Consider the following 23274-nt stretch of genomic DNA (forward strand, 5'->3'; position numbering starts at 1 on the left):
CCAGATGCTACCCTGAAATCACATACTCAGCCAACCTCAGGTGAGGCTAGTACAACATGTAAACCATCCGTGGTGACTCTGAGCTTACCCAGCTGGAAGAACAGGCATCTCCCTCTCCAGCTGCCACATTAGAGATCACTAATCAACTGAATTTCCAACTGGGGCTCTAACAAGAAACAATCAACTTTCCTTTGGGTCTCTTCCTTAATTTATTACATTAATTACTGCAACAAAGGAACTGTGTCATCTCCTCAAGTACCATACCTCTCAGCTTATATCTCCAATGGGGATCAGATAAAGATAGACTAAGAGTGCCAATTTGAGAAGATGGATCCAATTCAACAGGGCTCATCTGACCATGTGTCACCTAAGGACAGAAGAGCAAAAGTGTAGCATCTTCCAGTCCCTCAGTGTTTATAACCTGCACCTCATGAATAGTTTTATGGTCCTCACAGGCTGCTATTCTCAGAGTAAGATTATGAGGCTTGACCTGTTTCATTTCACATAAGCAAATGACACTTCCACTAGACATAATTATTCAACAGGGCTCAGGTTTAGAGCCTTGGTGTTTGTCAATACTGCTCTGTGCCAGCATACATCTCACAATAGGCTAAACAGCATACTAAACATGTAAATAATTCAGTCCCAACCTTATAGGGATTCATTGGTGGAACTGGTTCACAGAGAAAACCCTTACCAAGGCCTATGTATAAGCAGAAGGCAAAGATCATCTAAAGTAAACAATAAAGCTCTACCATCCCTCCTCCCCTAAAAACTGAAGGGCTATGTAGCCCTTTATAATTTAGTTCTTTTCCCCAGAGGTAAACATTCTGTACTAAAGAGAAAGAGGTGATGTCAAATTCTCAAGAAAAAAGTGAATAGTGGAGTTAGCTTAGGAATCAGGAGATCTAAGAAATTGGCCCTCCACACAGAACTGTTGTGGCAGAGCTTTTCTCACCTCTAAAACAGGGAATAATATGGGTCAAGTTCATAGGAATGGGGGAAAGGAAAAAATCTAAGCAGGGACTTCCCTGGGGGCACAGTGGATAAGACTCTGCGCTCCCAGTGCCGGGGGCCCAGGTTTGATCCCTTGTCAGGGAACTAGATCCCACATGCATGCCGCAACTAAGCGTTCGCATGCCACAACTAAGGAGACCATGTGCCACAACTAAGGAGCCCTGGAGCTAAGGAGCCTGCCTGACGAAACTAAGGAGTCCATGTGGTGCAACTAAGACCCAGTACAACCAAATAAAATACATAAATAAATATTTTAAAACAAAACAAAAAAAACCTAAGCACTTTTCAGGAAACATGAGGAATTACCTTCATTTTTATATTCTAGACCTCACCTCCCTTCCTAAGTCTCTTACTTAACTACTATCCTATAGTAACTCTAAAAAGCACACAAAGAAAACTTCTCTATCAAAAGACAGTATCTAGGGGCTTCCCTGGCAGTCCAGTGGTTAAGGCTCCGTGCTTCCACTGCGCACAGGTTTGATCCCTGGTCAGGGAACTAAGATCCCACATGCTGCGTGGGGCGGCCAAAAGAAAAAAAGATACTATCTACACTGTTAGACTAACCATAAAAAATGGTGGAATTCACACACACATCCCTTAGGATATCTAAGCTAGATTGACTTCTCCAGCCTCATCTCATGGCCACACTCTGTCCTCTGCACCCCATTCCCACCTTACTGCCTTTTGGCATTTACCTCAGACATTCCCTGCTCACATCCTACCTCCCAGTGCGTGTGATGATTTGATTAACATTTGTTTCCTCCACTGGACTGCACGCATCCTGAGGGCAAGGGGCTGCATCCCTTTTGCTCACCATCGTATCCTAATAACAGTGTTTATGTCACAGTGCTCCCTCAATAAATATTCTGGTCAATAAATGAGTGAATGAACACTGCTTTCCTCAATGCGCAGAATCATAACACTGCCAAGGCTGCCATTTCTCATCTCCATTCTTACTTGAGTTTGATTTGTCACTAGTTATATGCTGTCTCAATTACCTAACAGTTTTCAAACTTACTAGAACAGAGTGTGGATTCCTCTTTCTTCTAAGATACAGATAAAGGATACAGATTTACCAAGAGTCTAGGGGAAAAGTAAGAAAACAATCCAGTCCCCACATTTCTTAAAAAATGCCTAACTGCTCTGGAGTATTCTCAGCCTTCAGTCTCATCCATGCATAGCTGCTACCCAAAATAGGGCTAGCCCACAAATCAGGATTTCTGGACATAAGCAATCCCTTGGAAGCCTCATACTTAAATGTATGATACATTCTATCAGACTTAAAACGTTCAGTTAGCACATTTTAAATATCTATGAATCAAAGGTGACAGAAGTCAGAAAAGTGGTCATGTCTGGGAGGAGGTGACTGAGCAGAAAGAAGCATGAGGGAACCTTGTGGGTGCTGGAAGTGTTCTATTATCTTGAGCTGGATGGTAGTTATATGGCTATATAGACATGTAAAAACTGTGTTGTAGGGGCTTCCCTGGTGGCGCAGTGGTTGAGAATCCGCCTGCCAATGCAGGGGACACGGGTTCGAGCCCTGGTCTGGGAAGATCCCACATGCTGCTGAGCCCGTGAGCCACAACTACTGAGCCTGCGCGTCTGGAGCTTGTGCTCTGCAACAAGAGAGGTCTCAACAGTGAGAGGCCCGCGCACCGCGATGAAGAGTGGCCCCTGCTCGCCGCAACTAGAGAAAGCCCACGCACAGAAACGAAGACCCAACACAGCCAAAAATAAATAAATAATTAATTAAAAAAAAAAAACAAAACGATAAAAAACAAAAACAAAAAACTGTGTTGTACACTTAAGATTGGTGTACTTTATGCACGTTATCATATGCACATTATATTAAAAAAAAGGTAAAATAGTAAACACCTATGAATAAAAGGACTATATTACTGGATCATGGTCCTGGTCCTAAAATAGCATTTTATGTGATCACGGTAAAAGGGAATCATGCCATCAATCCCCACAGGATATTTAGGGGGATGGAAAGGGAGGGAGGGAGGGAGGGAAGGAGAGAAGGAAGGAAGGAAGGAAGGAAGGAGGGAAGGAAGGAAGGAAGGGAACTACATTTAAGGATTACCATGTGTTTGATGATATTGTGAGGAAATTTATAGATCTGTTGGAGAGTCTGAAAGCATTAATAACAACAAACCAAAAACAGTGAGGTACTTAATGATATTAAATCCTGGAAAAAAACCTAAGTTGTATAAGAAAACATAACAGGGGACTTCCCTGGTGGTCCAATGGTAAAGAATCCGCCTTCCAGTGCAGGGGACGCGGGTTTGATCCCTGGTCTGGGAACTAAGATCCCACATGCCGTGGGGCAACTAAGCCCGTGCGCCACAACTACTGAGCTCGTGCGCCTCAACTAGAGAGCCTGCATGCCGCAAACTACAGAGCCCACATGCCCTGGAGCCTGCGCGCCACATTAGAGAAGAGAAAAAGCCCGTACGCTACAACTAGAGGAGAGAAAACCCACATGCCAGAACTAGAGAGAAGCCCGCACGTCACAACTAGAGAAATCCCGCACACCACAACAAAAGATCCAGCATGCTACAATGAAAGATCCCACGTGCTGCAACTAAGACCCGATGCAGCCAAACTAAAATGTAAAAAACCAAACAAACATAATAGTAGTATACTAAACGGTTCAATAATAAATATTTACTTAACACAATAAATAATGGATACTGATGAAACCAAACATTTGACTTGATAAGAAGGGGAGGGCAATAGGAGTGTATATTATTTATTACTTAGAAATATGGGAGTAAATACAAGAAAAAGACTGAAAATTTTAAAGCAGGTGCCTAGTGGGAGTGAGACTTGGTGATGGGAAGGGATAAACAGTGGATTACTGATTTTCATTAAAAGCCATACTACTATTTGACTTTTAATATAAAGTTCATGGGAAGACAAAAACAAAAAAGTACATGTATTAATCTGATAAATAAAACATGTTAAAATAACTTTCTATGGTTATTATAGTTCCATAATTAATTAAAAAGAAATAGATGCAAAGTTCTAAGAGAGCATAAAGCAATTCCTATTCAGAGATTGTATATTTGATTTTATTTTTCATTTGTAACATTCAAATATTTTAGTTTCATTGTAATAGTTGTTTCCTGTCCATCAATGGACACTGATTTTTAAAGGGGTCATTACTCCATTACAATAAATACAGTAAACTGGAATGCTGAAAAAATAAATTAAAAAATAAAATAATTTTATAAAAAGTTAAGGATACACTCCCCCAAATACTCCTGGATCCCCTTGACAGATTATTATAAAATATATTAATCCAATAATTTATCAAAAATCTTATGAGATAGGAAGAGGGGTAGCAGAAGTGAGGCAGGTGTGGCTATAAAAGGGCAATGTGAGGTACCTTGGTGGTGATGGAACTGTTCTGTATCTTGACTGGTGGTAATAAAATTGCATAGGACTAAATATACACACTCATAAATGGGTACAAGTAAAACTGGGGAAATGTGAACAAGCTGGGTGGATTGTATCAATGTCAATATCTGGTTGTGACACTGTACTATACTTGCATGACATTACCACTGGGGGAAACTGGGTAAAGGGTACAAGGGATTCCTTTGTATTATGCTTACAACTGCATGAGACTCTTACAATTATCTTAAATAAGAAGTTTTAATTTAAAAAAAACAAGAAAGCCTTCTAGACCCCCTTTTTTTTTTTTTTTGCGGTATGCGGGCCTCTCACTGCTGTGGCCTCTCCCGTTGCAGAGCACAGGCTCCGGACACGCAGGCTCAGCGGCCATGGCTCACGGGCCCAGCCGCTCTGCGGCATGTGGGATCTTCCTAGACCGGGGCACGAACCTGTGTCCCCTGCATCGGCAGGCATACTCTCAACCACTGCACCATCAGGGAAGCCCTAAACCCTTTTTTAAATTTCTACTACCTCTAGTGTTAAATTTTATTTATTTACTATTGATAAGAGCAACCCAATAATTAAGCTAAATTCATTTCTAATTTGAAAAGGTGCTCTCGGGCTTCCCTGGTGGCGCAGTGGTTGAGAGTCCGCCTGCCGATGCAGGGGACAAGGGTTCGTGCCCCGATCCGGGAAGATCCCACATGCCGCGGAGCGGCTGGGCCCGTGAGCCATGGCCGCTGAGCCTGCGCATCCGGAGCCTGTGCTCCGCAGTGGGAGAGGCCACGACAGTGAGAGGCCTGCGTACCGAAAAAAAAAAAAAAAAAAAAAAAGGTGCTCTCTATCCAATACAGGATCCTAAGAACTGGTGAACAAGTCTATATGTTCTTCTCATCGCCTGATAGGGTTTGACAATACTCCCTCTGTCTTTAAAAGCTAAAGATTTTTTTTTTTTTTTCATTTTACATGTCTTCATTAAAGCCTTCATCTCATTTGGCCACCAGCTCTGATACATATTTCTTAGGGATGCAAAGAACGCACAGTAACACAAAGACAAACCTTGCTTTTGTATAGAGGGAAGTTTATTTTTATCTTTCTTTAGTTCTCTTCCTAATGACGCCTAGCATTTCCCTGGCAGCACACTGAGCTAATTTTTTGAGGGATAGCTTACCAAGATTTCTAGTCTCCTTTGGGGGCTATAATTGTTAGCTAGAAGTTACTCATGCTAACAAAGTGGTTTGGACTTTCTGCCTCTTATTTATTTATTTACTTTTTGGCTGCATTAGGTCTTTGTTGCTGTGCGCAGGCTTTCTCCAGTTGCGGCGAGCGGGGGTTACTCTTCATTGTGGTGCGTGGGCTTCTCATTGTGGTGGCTTCTCTTGTTGCGGAGCACCGGCTCTAGGTGCGCAGACTCAGTACTTGTGGCTCGTGGGCTCTAGAGTGCAGGCTCAAAAGTTGTGGTGCATGGGCTTAGTTGCTCCATGGCACGTGGGATCTTCCCAGACCAGGGCTCGAACCCGTGTCCCCTGCATTGGCAAGCGGGTTGTTAACCACTGCACCACCAGGGAAGTCCCCTGGACTTTCTGCCTCTTTTAAATGTAATACTATGCACACTGAAGCTCATCTTCTAGTTTTCATTCCCCACACACAGCCAAGATATTTCAGAAGTATAATCTTGAACAATTTGGGAACCTAAGTACTTGAAAGAGTTTAATGTCATGAGAAAACCTGAATATGTCACTTTTGTAAAACATTTATTAAAATGTCAAATAAAATGAGTGTCACTACTTAAACCCTTCCACCTAGAAGAACTTATCAAGATGGTTTCTGGAGGTAAAGTCATGAGAAACCAGCACAGTACAATGGAAAACAAAACAAAACAAAACAAAGGAGGACGTAGCAACAGCTCAAGTCTACTCTTTATTCCCCCCTAGATGTGTAAGAATCTTGGGCAAGTCACTGCACTTATTTGAGCCTCAGTTATTTCACCTATAAAAAGCTGAGATAATTAGTATACCATACACAGTTTAATACTCTCAGTAGAAACTGGAACAGCACCCTGACAAGAAACTCATTAATATTCTTACAACAAAATGAATAAATATTTACTTGAAATAGAACAACCACCAAAAAAGGTTATAAATAGCCTCATTAGCTGAAGTCAGGCTTGTGCCTACCTTACAAAAAATCTTTCAGCTTTCAGAACTTTGGGGTTTTAAAACGGCAGAGAAGAGACTGTGGACCTACACAGAAGTGTTTACTGTCAGAAAGTCAGTTTGCTAAGGCACAACAGAACATTTTCTCCCTTTCCAAGACTAAAGTTTTTAAATAGCCTTTGGCCTGACTTTAACAAAAAATCTTTTAAAACTAAACAGTGTCAGGACCTCCCTGCTGGTCCAGTGGTTAAGACTCTGCGCTCCCAATGCAGGAGGCCTGGGTTCGATCCCTCTTCAGGGAACTAGATCCCGCAAGCTGCAATGAAGATCCCGCATGCCGCAACTAAGACCCGGCACAGCCAAATAAATAAATATTAAAAAAAAAAAAAAAAAACCTAGGGCTTCCCTGGTGCAGTGGTTGGGAGTCTGCCTGCCAATGCAGGGGACACGGGTTCATGCCCCAGTCCAGGAAGATCCCACATGCCGCGGAGCGGCTGGGCCCATGAGCCATGGCCGCTGAGCCTGCGCGTCCGGAGCCTGTGCTCCGCAACGGGAGAGGCCACAACAGTGAGAGGTCCACGTACCGCAAAAAAAAACACCAAAACTAAACAATGTCCACTGGTAACAACTCTGTCCACACACAACTGTCAATGATTTGTCATTTGTGACTTCTCCTTATATAAACTAACCCATCGTCTTGGCCCCAGTATATGATATGAATGATACCAAGTCATCTCAATCTTTAATTTACATTTTTCAATTTTCTAATATAGATTTTATTCCCTCCACCTCCAAACCCTTCTACGGACAGAACCACATATCTACACTAGTCCCTTAGTGTAATGACCATGCCACTTAAAACATGAAGTGATATACTTTCACTAAGAGTTACAGTTTATCCTTGAATTCTTTCTCAATTCTTGGGTAGATAGGTTTAATCTCATCAAATTTACTGATATGATCAAGAAAAGCCTAGGTAGCTAGGAAAAAAATGTATTGGAAAGACTAAATAAATATTACCATTTCTGGAATAACCCCAGGGACTTCTGTACATTTTTCTGTGCTTTCTATGCATTAAAAAAGATTAATTCGTGCCCTAATTTTTTTTTAAAGTTAAGCATTTATCATCATTTGACCAGAAGCTTTAAACTGCTTGGGAAGCGGGAAAAACAGAAGTGGAAATTCTCCAACGTCTTCATCCCTGAATGGATCTTTCACATCATAATCAAGCAGTCTTACAATTTTCTAGTTGCCTTTCCATTTTTAACATGTCTTCTTAAAAAAGCAAAAACAAACATAAACTCTTACCATCAGTTGAGCAAAGAGCTTAACTAATTCATCTTTTTTTCTTTCACCTAATTTCTAGGCAGCACGTGTGACTAACCACCATCACTTTGTGGGCTTCTTTGGTCTTGATTGAAAATGTTTAAAAATTTTTTTAAAAGATGCTTTTCTCCTCTCCACAACCTCTGAGACTATGCCAAGTGACCATCTGTTTTGCACAGTCCTTTTGATCCCTTGCTTTCTAATAAAATGGCTTTTAGGTCTTTAAACTTCCGGTGGGTTGTTTTTTAAAATCTTTCCACTTTTCCTACTGTACATACTTGATTGCAGCTCAATTTCTTAAAAATGAATCCTCATATGATAGATTTTATTCCTGCTCTCCCTGAAGAATGTTGAGCTTAATCAACATTATGGTTACTATTAAATAGTGTTGACCTACAGAAAAGTTTATCAATTCTTGTTTGTTCCTCAAAGCAAAATCCAGGTTATTTCTTTGCTTTATGGGATCTAAAACTGCCAACTGTGTGAAGTGGTTTATCTTACTCAAAACCACATCTTCATACTTGCTGTCAATAAAGTATTTAACTAATCTATGTATAAGTAAATAAACCCCACATTATTATTATCTGGCCTAATTCTGCAGCTTCTCCAATCTCCTTTAACAGTTTCAACTCAGCCACATTATTGTGATTAGGGCTGTGACATTCTTATTTAAGTAAGGATTTCGATCCTTATAAAAATTTAATCCCTTGCAACCTGTATCATTCCTATGAAGTGCAGAGCCTAGTAGCACCATATTTCAACAATTAGTTTCCTTCCATCAAGTATCTGAGATGTGAATTAAACCACTGTATCATTATTTTGCCTACCAAGAAAGGAGAAGGGAAAAAAATTATATGAGGATGACAGAAATGGCACTCATGATGTTTATGTAACACTTTAAAACAAATCTAATGCTTCAGATCACAAATTCAGGTAAAATATATTATAGACTTGTTGTTGGAAGAAAATGTCACTGTTATATTACCTACCCCAATGTAATCTTGTTAAAGCTGAATTTCTTTCTTATACGAAGGCTCCATAAGAAAAAGAATATTACCAGACACTGTCCTGCATTACCCTCTTTGCCAGGTAGTGTTATGGAACTCATGTGAAATCCACACTGCCAGGATTTCTAGCTCTGTTAGGACTAGAAGGGACGACTAATACAAACCACAGAAACAATACTACTAAAAAAGCAATTATCACTAGCAAACTAAGCAACATTAAAGCATTTTTACTAATAAAGCAAACAACTTGGTCAGTTAAACTGAAACCCTTTTAACCACTAGAGGAAAAAAACAACACACACTTGAATTAACAGACACTGGTTTTAAAGTTCATAATATCGGTAATATGTTATTGTACCACTTGAGTGTATGTGGTGAGGAAGTATGACTTCAAGTCTGATATGCAGCAAATCCTGACAAAGAAAAGCAATGTGAAATCTGCCCAGAGGCTCACCTAACATTAGAACCATATCTGCCTAAAAGTTAACAGATTTTTCTTAGCATCGACCCCAAGTTCATCGAGAACCTTTACTCTAAAATTTTATATCAAAATAGCACATTTTTTCAGAATGGCAAATAGGTCTCCTTGTGCACTGCACCTGCACAAGATGATGATATAAATAACTAAAAATAGAGCGTACAGGTATCCTGCACCTCTCAGCTACCTCAAATAGCATACAACGTAACAAACGTGCTGAGAGCTTGATGTCCATAAGCTGCATTCTACACAACCCAAGGACGGAAATAAGACATCTCTCATACGTTAGGTAGGAATTTTAGCTTGGAGCCAATTACCAAAACGGCCTAAGGGATTTCTGTTTCCTATCAGCTTAATGTAAAGAAAAAGGGAAGAGGCAACAGGAAAAATAATGAAGTAGTAGAAGGGTTAGTAAAGAGCAAGCAAGGAAACTATAAGAAAATTTACAAAACACAAGTCAAACAGGAGAGCATCTAGACATCATAAGACATCTTCATCCTCAGGCTAATGAATTAGGTACTGAGACTTCCAGAACATAGCTAGCTATGCATTGAGAGGAAGTCGAAATACCACAAACCTTAAAATTCTATTTTTAGGCTGAGAGCAAAGTGTACAGTCCCTGAAAACTTATTTTTAATGAGCTACCCCAAACAAAGTTGCTGAGGTCTCACTAGAAGAGGGAAGGTCATGATAATGGGCTTTTCCCGCTGAGGAAGGAGAAAACTCAGAGGTCTCACTCACCCATTACTCTAGGCACCCAAGGGCCAATCAACAGGAGAGTAAATCCCACTCCTCAGGGAACTGGCTACAAGGCCTCCAGTTCTACCCTTGGTGTCTTCCAGACATGACTGCAGTTTTCACCATGATTAACTTCCAGGAATGCCAGCCAGGGAGGCAGCCAAGAAAAAAGAACATTTTTCCGCCTCACTGTCAGCTAGACCCTTTGGAACAACTGCAGACTGTGCCTCTATCTCTCTTCTGGGCAGAAGAGTATTTAGCACCCTCAGGCAAGTGCCTAACAAACCAGTAACACACTAGCATCACAATTCTCAAAGATGTCTACTCTGACCATCTTATTTAAAGCTGCAACCTAGGGCTTCCCTGGTGGCGCAGTGGTTGAGAGTCTGCCTGCCAATGCAGGGGACACGGGTTTGTGCCCCGGTCCGGGAAGATCCCACATGTCGCAGAGTGGCTGGGCCCGTGAGCCATGGCCGCTGAGCCTGCGTGTCCGCAAAAAAAAAAAAAAAAAAAAAAGCTGCAACCTTCCTACCTCCCCCACCTATCCTTCCTCCATACTCCTAATCTCCCTTACTCTGTTCTATTTTTTCCCACATTATTTATCACCCTCTTTACACTATATAATTATTTATTATCGTTATTTATATTTCCTTTTGTTAAAAGACAAGATCCATGGGGTTGGGATTTGTGTATTTTGTTCACTGATAGATCCTAAGCAGCTAGGACAGGACCTCACATATAGCAGGAATCCAATAAATATTTATGGAACGAAGGAAATAAATAAGAAAAACTAAAAAGACCTCTTGGAGGTCAACAATACCCAGAGGGCCCAACCATGCCTATATTCCTCTTACAGAATCAGTCTGGTTCCCGCGACTGACCTACATTGCTTCTGTCTGCCATGTACTACCTCTCCCCTTCCCCTCAAGTCTTCCATCAGCTAGGATATATGGAACCACAGTACTGCTGCAGGCACTAAAGGGCACAAATGCTTGTCCTTGAGTCTGAAGGATTTCTAAAGGCTTTCACAGTCTGTGCCTTGTTCCTAGGTTATTCAGTTTGGGATAAAATGTGTTAAATGCAAGTTACCTTAACATAAAAGAAGGTCTGAAAAAAAAAATCACAAGAAGTTTCTGTTTTCAAAAATCAAATTCCAATTCAATTCAGCAAGCATTACACATAAAGTTATATTCAAAGCACTGGGGTGAAAGCCATGGGAAACAGGAGACTCAGGTCTCTTAGGAGTTTAGAATAAGGTAGGGAAAAAATATATTCACATATGATTAAAGTCAAGGTGTGATACAGTGCTATAACAGAGATCCTAGCAAAGAGTTAAAGAGATACAGAGGAATACAAAATCAATTCTGGAGATATAGGCGGGTGGGAAGACGAAAGTTAAGAAAGTCTTCAGGAAGGAGATGAAATTTTTTGGTAGGTTGAAGGAAGGGTCAGATTTAAAGCTGAATGCCTTGGAGCAGGGAAGGGCATTCCAACAAAAAAGAAAAGAAAAAAACTAAGGTGTTGAGACTGAAAAATGCAGGGTAAGCGGAAGGAATGGCTGGAAAAAGAGAAAGAAGTAAGACTGAAGGCTAGGGTTGGTCAGATCATAGAGGATCTTGAGTGCTGGCCTATATAGGCAGTAAGGAGTCCTTAAAAGTTTTCAGCAAGAAGTGAAATAATCAGAACTGTGTTTTTAAAAGTCTACACTGGGGGCTTCCCTGGTGGCGCAGTGGTTGAGAGTCTGCCTGCCAATGCGGGGGACACGGGTTCAAGCCCTGGTCTGGGAAGATCCCACATGCTGCGGAGCAACTAGGCCCGTGAGCCACAACTACTGAGCCTGCGCATCTGGATCCTGTACTCCGCAACAAGAGAGGCCGCGACAGTGGGAGGCCTGTGCACCGCGATGAAGAGGGGCCCCCACTCACCGCAACTAGAGAAAGCCCTCGCACAGAAATGAAGACCCAACACAGCCAAAAATAAATTAATTAATTAATTAATTAAAAGTCTACACTGGGATTCCTTGCTACATATTCTTCTAGAAACAAATTCTTTCCTTTCAAAGCACTTCAGCTCATAATCATACATTCGTTAAATGATTGCTAGTTTCCTCAACTAGATGTGTAAGTCCAGAAAGGACAGAGATGATGTCTAGCCTGGCACATAAGTGCTCAATAAATACAGGCATACCTTGGGGATATTACAGGTTCGGTTCCAGACCACCACAATAAAGCAAATATCACAGTAAAGCAAGTCACACAAATTTTTTGGTTTCCCGGTGTATGTAAAAGTTATGTTTATTATATACTGTAGTCTATTAAGTGTGCAATAGCATTATGTCTTAGAAAATAATGTACATACCTTAATTTTAAAATGCTAACCATCATCTGAGCCTTCAGCAAGTCACAGTAGTAACATCAAAGATCACTGATCACAGATCACCTTAACAAATATAATAATAATGAAAAAGTTTAAAATATTGTAAGAATTAGAGAAATATTGTGACACAGAGACATGAAGTGAACAAATGTTGCTGGAAAAATGGTGCCAATAGACTTGCTCGACACAGGCTTGCCACAAACCTTTAATTTGTAAAATACACAGTATCCGCAAAGCGCAGTAAGACAAGGGATGTCTGTATTCACTAAATAAATAAATAAAAACTATAATAATATTGCAGTAGTATGTAGTATGTAATACAGAAAGAAGCATTAACCATGAGGTTACTAAAATAATATACAGATGAAGGCCTGAACTAGGTCAGGTGAAAAGGTGAAGCTAAATGATAAAGTATCTAGAATGATTCAAACTTGGTGAATGATCAGATGAGGTGGTAAGGAAGAAAAAAAGAACCAAATATGAACCCAAAGTTTTGTGCCACGGCAACTGGAAGAACTGTAATGCTTAGGGGAGAAAAGGGTAAGCAAGTTTCAGAAATGATGGACTGGAGGTACATTCGAAAGCAAATACCAAGTAGAAAAAAAATTTCCCCCTTCCCACTATACCTTTCAGATTCATAGACCCCATGAGCCTCACAATTCCAATTTCTCTATAGTTCCATTTCTGATACCATTCTTGCTGAGTTTCACACCAAACCTCAGAATTTGTAACTGAAGTTACAAGGGACATTCTTGAACATTCACTTCTGCTCACATGAATAAAAGTTCATCTTAACCAAACCCAAAGTGCTTACCTAGGAATGTTACTAGGAACACTCTGATAACATACCAAAAGCCCTCTGGCTTTACTCTGTACATAGAACAGAGCAGACACTGCTGCCTTACTCTATGAATACTGAACTGCAGCCTAAGAAACTACAGGTACCAACATGCAATGTTGTACCAGCATGCAATGCAGTACCAGCAGGCAACGTGGCCTAACTGCCAGACCTGGATTTCAATCATGGTGTGGTTTGATTTCCTAAGGCTGCATGGCACTGGTCACTTTCCAATTCAAAACCCTTCACTTGACACTTAAAAAAAAAAAAAAAATCTATCTACAAAAGCCACTTATATTTCTAATACAAATCTTTAAAAAAATCTCATGCAAGTGGAACACTTCTCAAAATAACCTTTAGATTACCTGAAAATTAGTAATGTGCTACAGATGGCTGGGAATAAAGCAAAACACTCCCAGGACTTTTTATGAGTCCAGAATAAACAGTAGTTCCTCCCACTGAATTTTTCTATTACAGACAGATGGATGTTTTAAGTACAAATTTAAGAAGAGTGAATGCTTCTTCCAATGTTCAAAGGTAGATTAAACATGTGATTTTGCCATGTTAAACACATTCCCCAAAAAGAAAGACTAAAAGACCATCATCTTCTTAACATTCAATAAACAGCTGCTATTGGAAGTTCCAAATCCAAAAACTAACTGGAAAATACTGATAAAAATCCTAACTTGGGGAATTAACAACTAGGTTATACAATTTTATTCCTTTAAACTGCTTGAAAGCAAAGATTTTCTAACATCACAGTTAACCCTTGAACAACATGTGTTTGAACTGTAATTTAGGTCCACTTATATCTGGATTATTTTCAATAAATACGTACTACAGTACCACACAACCTGCAGTTGGTTGGAACCTTGGATACTGGAACGCCAACTGTAAAGTTATATGAGAATTTTTTACTTCCCTGGGGGAGGGGGGGTGCCCCAACTGCTGTGTTGTTCAAGGGTCAACTGTACTACCAATTTCAAAGTTCCTAAAGTCACCCATCAACTTTAATTTGCTCAGTCCCTTTTAGGGGGTATTTCAGAGATCCCCCTTGTTGGTCAAACTGCCAGATTTTGCATTTTGATCATTAAAAATAACACTTTTATTTTGTAAACAAAACAGTGGGCAACTCTTATTCAATCCCAAGAAGTTAATTCAAAGTAGGTTTTCCACTAACTGGACAAAAATGGAAAAATGCCCAACCCACCTCCAAAATCAGTCCCTTGGCTCAAGATTTCAGATATAAGAGATTTAAAGATCTTAGATTACTGACTGAATACACAAAATTACTTCTTAATGATATCAGGCAAATCCTTTCAGGTTTGATTTCTTTCTCCCAAGCTGAGGTTCTTTTTGTACAGCTTTCTGATCCCCACTCCTATGGCTTGAGAAGGCTAGAAAAAGGTATATTTGACAAACTGGTGAACCTGCAGAATGGAGGTACAAGACTCTCCAAAAGAAGATAACTTCATTAAAAAAAAAAGCACAGCATAAACTTTATAAACATATCAAAGAGGAGTGAGAGTCAAGCCCCCAGGAACTAAGGCTGCACTTATTTGCCCTTCTGAATACTGACACAATAATAAAAAACTGCCCACTTATGTCAACCATCAACCATTTTTGTCCCATTCTTTCATCATAATCTTGATAGCATAAAATTCAACACTATATGGAACCTTTAGAGATGATCATGTCTAATATGCTCACTTTACAGATAAGGAAAATGAAAACATAGGAGTGACTAGCACAAGTCATGGCTAGTCAGAGGCAAAACAGTGATCAGGATCTGGGTTTTATGACTCGCAATTCTGTGCTTTTTCCTCTATGCTTTGAAAAGCTATATTAGCAAATAAACATTTTACACTATTAAATCAGAAAATAACTAACTGTAACTAAGCCACACAAAAATAAAATTCATCCATCTAAAAAGAACAAAGGGTTAGAATAGGAAGTACCCCAATTCAAACAGAAAGAAGGAGCATTTGTTCATACAGTACGGGGCTTTCTTAAGGGCACAACCTCGTACATATTTTCTGTGCCATTTTATTAATTACCACCTGCTCGGATTTGTGTCCTGTGCTCCATCAAATGCAACTCCTTAAGAGAATGCCACACTGACTCTTGTGGCAAAGGACTGAAAAGTGGTAACTTCTGGCATAGATAACTTGATGGTACAAAAGGAACCCACAAACGTGGTGCCAACAATCAAGAGGAGAGGACTGGGGGCTTCCCTGGGCGCAGTGGTTAAGAGTCTGCCTGCCTATGCAGGGGACATGGGTCTGAGCCCTGGTCCAGGAGGATCCCACATGCCGCGGGGCAACTAAGCGTGTGCGCCACAACTACTGAGCCTGCACTCTAGAGTCCGGGAGCCACAACTACTGAGCCCGCGTGCTGCGACTACCGAAGCCCGCGTGCCTAGAGCCCGTGCTCCGCAACGAGAAGCCACTGCAATGAGAAGCCCCGCACGGCAACAAAAACCCAACTCAGCCAAAAATAAATACATTAATTAATTTAAAAAAAAAAAAAAGAAGAGAGGACTGAAGTTGAAGAGGGTGGAGATTTTGCTGGGAGCAAGTAATCCTGAAAATGGGATAAGAATAAAAATCCAAGGGAGCAACACTGGCCTGACACTAATGACCAGAGAGCATAATAAAAAGAAGGCAGTTTCAGAGCTTGCCTGGCATCAGACAGCTCTCACCTGCAAAAGAAAGAAGGAAAAAATTCTCACAGAGACAAGAGAAAGATCGCAGGTTTGGTCCTGAGTGATGGATTAGATATGACCTAATAGGTATTTGCCATCTCTTATTTCTGGGACTCTGATCCAAGAACAAACAGCAAGAGAACCATGAAAAATCAGCCCTGTTGGATCTGGAGTTCTGCCTTGACAAGATATAAAGCTCATTCATAGATCTGACTGTGCTCATGAGACTGCAGTTCAACTCCTGCTGCTAGAGCAAGGGGAGGGGGAAGGAAGATAGAAAGGGGTGAGTGGGAAGGAGGTGGAAGATCTGGGTTGTGACTATAATAGCTACAGTAATTAGAGTGTTTCCAGGCTGCTAGGGAAGTCTTCAGAGCAGAGAATGTGGATGGGAGAAGGGGGAGGGGGAAAAACATGAGGAAGCAAACTACTGAGAATGCTAGGAAAATACATGGTGGTTTGTGAACAGTTTAAAACAAATAGCTGTGATGGCTTCATATGGGGAAATAAAGAAGTTTATATTTTTTCCCAGAAGTGAATATTATACAAATGACTGCTAGGCTCCTACTTAAAGCTAGGCTGCAAACTAGGTTTAAACAGATTCTTGCAAATGTCCCTGTCTCTGTAGTGGTCCACTGGCCCTGGCCTCAGTCACACTGTTTGCCTCCCTTTTCCCTAAATCAATCAAAAAAATCTATCTATCCATCCAGACAGCCAGCCATCTACCTAAATCTCTGTCTCAATCTCTCTGACAGATCAGAGCCTTCACTTCACTTGGAAAAGGGATTTCTGAACTCCAAAACATTTAAAGTCACTTCTTTGCTGTCAATCAACTGTTAATTAATACCCTGTGAATTCAATTAGATTGTGTGTATGTGTGTGCCTGCGTGTGTTTCAAGCACACAGCTTGTCAGCCCAACACAGAAAATCACTGGAGGACACTAAGAAGTCACAAAATAAACACCAAGTTGCTTGTTTATAAATTTTAGGCTCTACGCCACTGCCTACTATAGTGGCATGATCATGTGAAAGAAAAATAAAATGATATTAACAGAAGATGATGATAACCTAGAAGGAAAATCTGGGAATTTGCAGAAAACCTCTTGTTTTTAAGATAAACATTTAGTTGAGATACTTCCTTAGCATGATTTGGCCCTCTGATGATGACCTGATTCTAACAGTGATGTTAATCTGAAAGCCAGAAAAAAAAGAGTTATAAAGGTGCTGGGAGAAACTAAAAATGGAATAAAACAAACAACAGAAGAGGTGCAAACTTCATGTGGAGAATTACATTCATAAAATAAAAACACATGTGAAAGTCTTGAGTAAGATGTCAGGTAGACTTAACACAAAAAGTCAATTACATCCTTTGCACCTGGGTATCCTCCCAGCAGCTAAATCCTTTTCACTACCCTAAAAGCAAAGAATTTTCTCCTTCCCTATCCCCCTAATAAACAAGCGCTAGAAACACTGAATTACTATTATTCCCTTCCCATTCATAGGGCATAAGGCCAGAACTCTCAGAAATATAATAGGGCCGTCTAGGACCATGTCTAAGGCAAGCTGCTCAGTAATTTAAAAGAAACACAGAGAAAAGGAAGAATCTCTTTTCCATTATCATCTCACTAACAAACCAGTATCAGGCATTAAGAAACGTGAAACAAAGAAGAATTTCACACATATGAACTGAACCTAAACCACAGAAGACCAAGTATTTTCTTGTCACTGTGGCATGTGATTCTTTAACCACCTGCTCAATAATCCCTCTGCAACTGCACAGCTGCTGCCAATTCCACATGCCCAGCTAGGCAGGTGCTTTGGTGAATTACCTGTTCCTTAGTGGAAACAGTCCTTCATTGACACTTAGTGGGCGCTGAACCTGCCAATCAGCATCTCCTCTTTTCGTTTTGTCTGTCATAGCCAACTTTTGTGAGATATCACAAAGGCATATTTAGTACACTACGTGATTTTGTATTTTGCAGGGTTGTTTTTTTTTAAAGGAATCTGATATTTAAAAATCAGGCAGAAGAGAGAATTCAGCTGCTTAAAAGAAAATTTGCCGCACAACATAAGGCTGCCTCATCTCAGAGTGGCCCCATCTGTCTGGCAGTATTCCCATCCATGACCAGTTTCCACAAGGGAAATAACAATTGCTTAGCTACCTATGGAGCAGGAGAAAGTGGCACTAGAAGGTTCTATAGTACCTGGCAGTGATGAGAGAGAAAACAGAGTGTGAACTTCTAGAGACCACACATCATTCCTGTACTTATTAAGTCTCCACGGCTGAGCCCAGGCAGTAGTGTTCTGAGTCAAATAAGTAAGGAGTGGCACTTCCACTTGACAGAGCAATCAGTAAACCCCTCAACAAATTATCCTGTTCCAGTCATTTAGTGGCTATATGTTAATTGCAGCATAATTACTACCAGGAGCCAAAATTATGCTTCCATATCCTCACACAAAATAAGCAATAATCTGTCCAGATATCTAGACCTCTCACAAGGAAACATTTTCTAACAAGAAGCTGGGGGAAAAAAATCCAAAGTGCTCTCTGAAATATGGTCACAGTCAGAAGACTTATAAGACTCCTTGTGGCAAGGGCCCAATTCTGAAACCACTAAATCTAATCAGGGCAAATTTAATCTGAGGCTCCTGCCTTCACTGTCACGTGACAGGATTAAGAAACGAATGCCAACAGCCCAAGAGCAAAAAGCTTTGGACTCAGTTTAGCTGAGACTTCACTCAGAGACCTAGGACATATAGTTGGAAACAGTCTAAAGACAGACAACATCTCTAGTAAGACCTTAAGACAGTTCTGTCATCAAGAAACATAAAGGTCAGAACAACCTGTTCCTTCCTAACAAAGCCCAACACCTAAGTGGCAAGCCATCATTTTTAAGAAACTCATTGAAAGAGAAAAGGGAGGCAACATGGTCAGACTTAGGGCCTCAGAAAGACCTTTACCACGACCAAAGGCTAAAGTTCCTCTTCAACAACACTCTATAGGAAATGGTTGGCTATTGTGTACAGTGTACATTGTGTACAACTGTCCTCCCACAATGAGCTTGATTTCTAGTCTCTGTTCAAAGAAAAGTTTTCTTTAATGTCCTAAAGGAAAACCTCATTTGTAGCCCCCAATAATTCTTTACCCAACTAATAGTGCCTAAATGCTATTTGGGCACTTCTATGAGGTAAATGCAAGGACAGGGTTCCTTCTAGCTTGTTCTCATCCTTCTCTCATTAGTAACTCCCAAGATCTCACATGATTTTTTTTTTTTTATGTTCATCTCTTTGGCAAACTTCTCCCTAACACAGAAGCACACATGGATTTTCTACACAATGGACAAGTCACCTCCTTTCATCAGAATTAAAATGAAGATAAAAAGGAAAGTTGTTTCGTTTCCCCAGCCCTTGCCCAGATAGGCAAATTCTGTGGCTTTTTTGTTGTGCAATTATTCTGACCAGGAAGTCACCATTAAAAAGGTACTAGGTCCTTGACTCCCTATCTTAACCCTGCACAGGTTTTTAGCGGTATTCCTAAACGAATAAACAATCTTTGTGTGTGTCCCATCTCTATAAAAAGGATTAAATATGCTGGCTCAAACAAGAGTAAAACCCTCCCCTTGGAGTCTTCTTCCTTAAAAGTCTGACACAAACATCAGGGTTGGGCCTCCCAGCCACTCTTCCTCCTCAACTTAGTACAGGCTAGCCAAAGAGTCAGGCACAACATGGCTGGCATTCCCTATTCTTCTGAAAAATGTGTGCCAATGAGCTCTGCATTGTTCCTCACTCAAAAAGAAGAGCCTTTCTGTCTGGCCTCCTCCAATGGCAAGCCCCAGTCTGGAAAAGGAAGAAAATGACACTGAGGAGCCTGGGAGATGGAGCATATCCAAAGCTCTCAGACAAGACTTGAACCTATGACCTTCACTGTGTACACAATAGGCGGGTGAGAGGGACCGGTTTATCTCTGCAGCAGCAGTTCTCAGCCCTGGGGTAGCAGTCCCGATAAAATGACACGACTATTGTGTGTGGCAGCAGAACAGTCATCTCCTCACAACAGCCTAAACCAGCACTCCCTCCCCCAAGACAAAGCAGCAGGGGTGAAATTAACTCAAGGCTGCAGAGCAAAGCCTCATACAGAAAAGAGAGGCCTGTAGGGGATTGAGGACTCTCCTCAACCCCTAGGGCTCTGGACACATGGCTGGAAACAGACAGGCTTTCTTCCCCGTCTTTCCCACTCTCATTTAGATTGGAAGCTGTTTCTTAGAGAATTTAATCATCTGTGATTTGTTCAGAAATATTCCCCCTGAAGGGCTCTGATCTCTCCACCCTGTGTGAGCCTAATTCCTAGAACCTGAAATGACTGTTTGCTGCTGCCTGTTTCACAAACAGACATTAATTGGTCAGATGTGTCTCCTCCTCCTCAACCCCAGAGGGAGGAAGGAGAATCTGAGCAAAGCACAGAGATGATCCAACCGTAATTACACATAAAGGGAAAAGAGGGCAGCATGGGTTTTCCAAACAGGACAGGGTCACAAACCCTCCCGGGGGTACTAGGATAGCAGTTAAGGCCAGGCCCAGGAATCCCTCCATCTTGAAGAAAAGGACAGGAGTAAATGTGACCTGAAGACTGGAAGGAGTACACACCCACAACCTACTTACTGCACACTCCCGGCCACCTTGCTCCCCCCTCCTGGGCTGCGCACACGTCCTGCTCCCAGACCCTCGCCCTGAACCCCCCTAACTCCCTGACTAGCTCCAGTCGCCCTGGGCCCCCTCAAGATACCCAGACTCGCCTTTGAAACTCTCTGGCCTGTCCCCACAACCTGGCCAGACCCTAATCCCCTCTCGGGCACCCCTACCCTCAGCCGGAACCGGCCCTGGCCGCGCTTTGAACTTCACCCCGCGCCCCTCGACGCCCCCTCCCCCACCCGCGCAACGACACCCCCACCACCCGCGCCATACACACCTTCCCCCTCGCTCCGCCCCGGCCTCGCAACCCCCACTTCCTCTGTCAGGCGCCGCTACCCCTGGCCCCCCGGCGCCGCCGCCTCTTTCCTCCCCCAACCCCGTCTCCACACAAAGCTCCGGACTCACCGCGCGGCCGGTCCCGGGAGCCGCCACCTCCGCCCGCCCGGGCCCCGGGCCGTCGAGTCGCCGCTGCTACGGGGCCCAGGCCGCCATCCGTTCCCGCGGCCCCTCCCCCCCACCCCACCCCGCCTCGTCTCCGGCTCTCCGCCCCCTCCTCGCGCCGCTCCGCCCCGCCCGCCGGTGCCGCTGTATCCGGGGCCGCGGGTCCCTCCGCCGACGCCACCGCCGCCGCCGCCGCGATCCGGGACAACCAGGGCCGCCCGCAAGACCCGGACACTGGACTACCGGGCCCTCGGATCCGGATCCCGGGCTGGTGTGCAGTCTGGAGCGGTAGAGCGCAGGGGAAACCCGGAACCTGGATGGACGAACCAAATCCTGGGTCTCGGAACGCGCGGTCACACGGAGCCCGGATTAGAGACTCGGGGCCGGGATTAGAGACTCGGAGCTCTGGGAATGCTGGAAAACCCGGCGAGCCGGTTAAAACAGAGATAAACTCGAAGAAACCTGGATTGGAGAGCTCGAACCTCTAACGCTCTCTCCTCGTGGAAAGAACTCTCGCTGAACCAGACTTCCTCGCAGAGAGGTCTCTGGGGAAGTATCATACCTTAAATGCGGAAGACATCAATTCTGTAGGTGTCCAACCGTGGGGAGAGGAAAGGGTCACAAGGGGTCGGAACGTGAACATCCACAAAGAACAGAAGAGCAAGCACAGCTCATCGTGTTTCACCCATTGTATCCCTTGGTTCAGCAAAGTATCAATCCCCTAATTTTTTATCCTTTGTTCTCCAATTTCTTTTGTAGGATTACCACTAGTTTTCCTCCTAAAAGTACCCATTTCTAATCCTTCTAATATCACTTTTCACCTCACCACCCCATATCACCAAATCTTGTTGCCTTTTATTATCTAAAACTCCTACGGTTCTTTTCCAACCCACCATTCCAACTATTGTAACTTTTATCTTATCTGCTATTCATCTGATTGCCCAGCACTCTATCTAGTAGGCATCCTGTCCTTGTTTAAGTGAACCCTCCCACTCACCTCTCACTCATGAAACTTATCATACTTTTCACCACCTCTTCCCTAAAACGTCCACCCCCTTCCCTTGAGAAAAGAAATTTATCTTAATTCTCAAGTCTTAGCCTCAATTATGTCCTTGACCATCTTAGCTCTGCAGGGTTTTTTTGGCTGCGCAGCATGTGTGATCTTAGTTTCCTGACCAGGGATCAAACCTGTGCCCCCTGCAGTGGAAGTGCAGAGTCCTAACCACTGAACCGCCAGGGAATTCCCAGCTCTGCAGTTTTTATCTTTCCTTTCCCTTACCCTGAGGCATCCTTCAACAGTGCCACTCAAGAGAGTATGTGACTTGGGGATACAGCCAGGTCATAAAATCCCTTTATATCTCCAAATACACATGCAAAATGTGTGCGTGCGTGTGTGTGTGTGTGTGTGTGTGTGTGTGTGTGTGTGTGTCAGGGGGTGATGGCTAAAGATGAACACTAAGCCTATCTGGCCTAGGAAAAATAATATCCCCTTGATCCACCCATATTCAGCTTGTTCTAGGACCATACAAGAACAAAACTGACCCCAGGTGACAGAAGACCTCTAATCTGTACTGGACGATGTTACAAGCGAGGATTCAGCTACTTGCAGGTAGACAAAGAGAAGGGTTTAGAGACTTAGGTATGAATTAAAGGTTAACACTTGAGTAGTCATCTTCTACTGAAGAGCATGACTCTACCACTGAAAAAGACTGGACTGCAAAAATGGGGAACAAAGCAAACATTCCTACAGTGAACTTCAATTTTTAGACAGAAATTTTTCAAGCCTAGAAGAACCATTAAAAATTTTCAAGCAATTGATGTCCTATACAGTAAAAGAATCTTAAGCTTTGACTTCTTATTCCTCTAGACCAGGGTTTGGCAAAATATGACCCACAGGTCAAATCAGGTGCAGTGCCTGTTTTGGTATGTCCCATGAACTAAGAATAAGAACGGCTTTTACATTTTTGGATGGCTGAAAAATAATCAAAAGAAGACTATTTTGTGATGTGAAAATTATATTAATATATTAATTCAAATTTCGGTGTCCATAAAAAAAGTTTTACTGGCTCATAGCCATGCTCATTCACCTACGTACTATCTATGGA

General features: G+C 42.2%; 1 protein-coding gene across 7 annotated transcripts in view; it reads right to left on the minus strand.

The window, feature by feature from the left end:
• ZNF609 (zinc finger protein 609) overlaps window positions 1-21270 on the minus strand; it is a 223279-nt gene extending 202009 nt beyond the window's left edge. For 4 of the 7 annotated variants that reach the window (XM_032623520.1, XM_032623519.1, XM_032623516.1 and 1 more), the window contains exon 1: window positions 21134-21270. The gene's annotated coding sequence lies outside the window, so the exon portion shown is untranslated. Of the gene's footprint in view, window positions 1-12482; window positions 12647-21133 lie in introns of those variants that run through there. The other 3 variants (XM_032623517.1, XM_032623522.1, XM_032623518.1) reach the window with 3 other exon arrangements.
• Between the last annotated feature and the right edge of the window lie 2004 nt (window positions 21271-23274).

The sequence above is a fragment of the Phocoena sinus genome, chromosome 2 (assembly GCF_008692025.1).
Source record: "Phocoena sinus isolate mPhoSin1 chromosome 2, mPhoSin1.pri, whole genome shotgun sequence".
Classification (NCBI taxonomy): Eukaryota; Metazoa; Chordata; class Mammalia; order Artiodactyla; family Phocoenidae; genus Phocoena; species Phocoena sinus.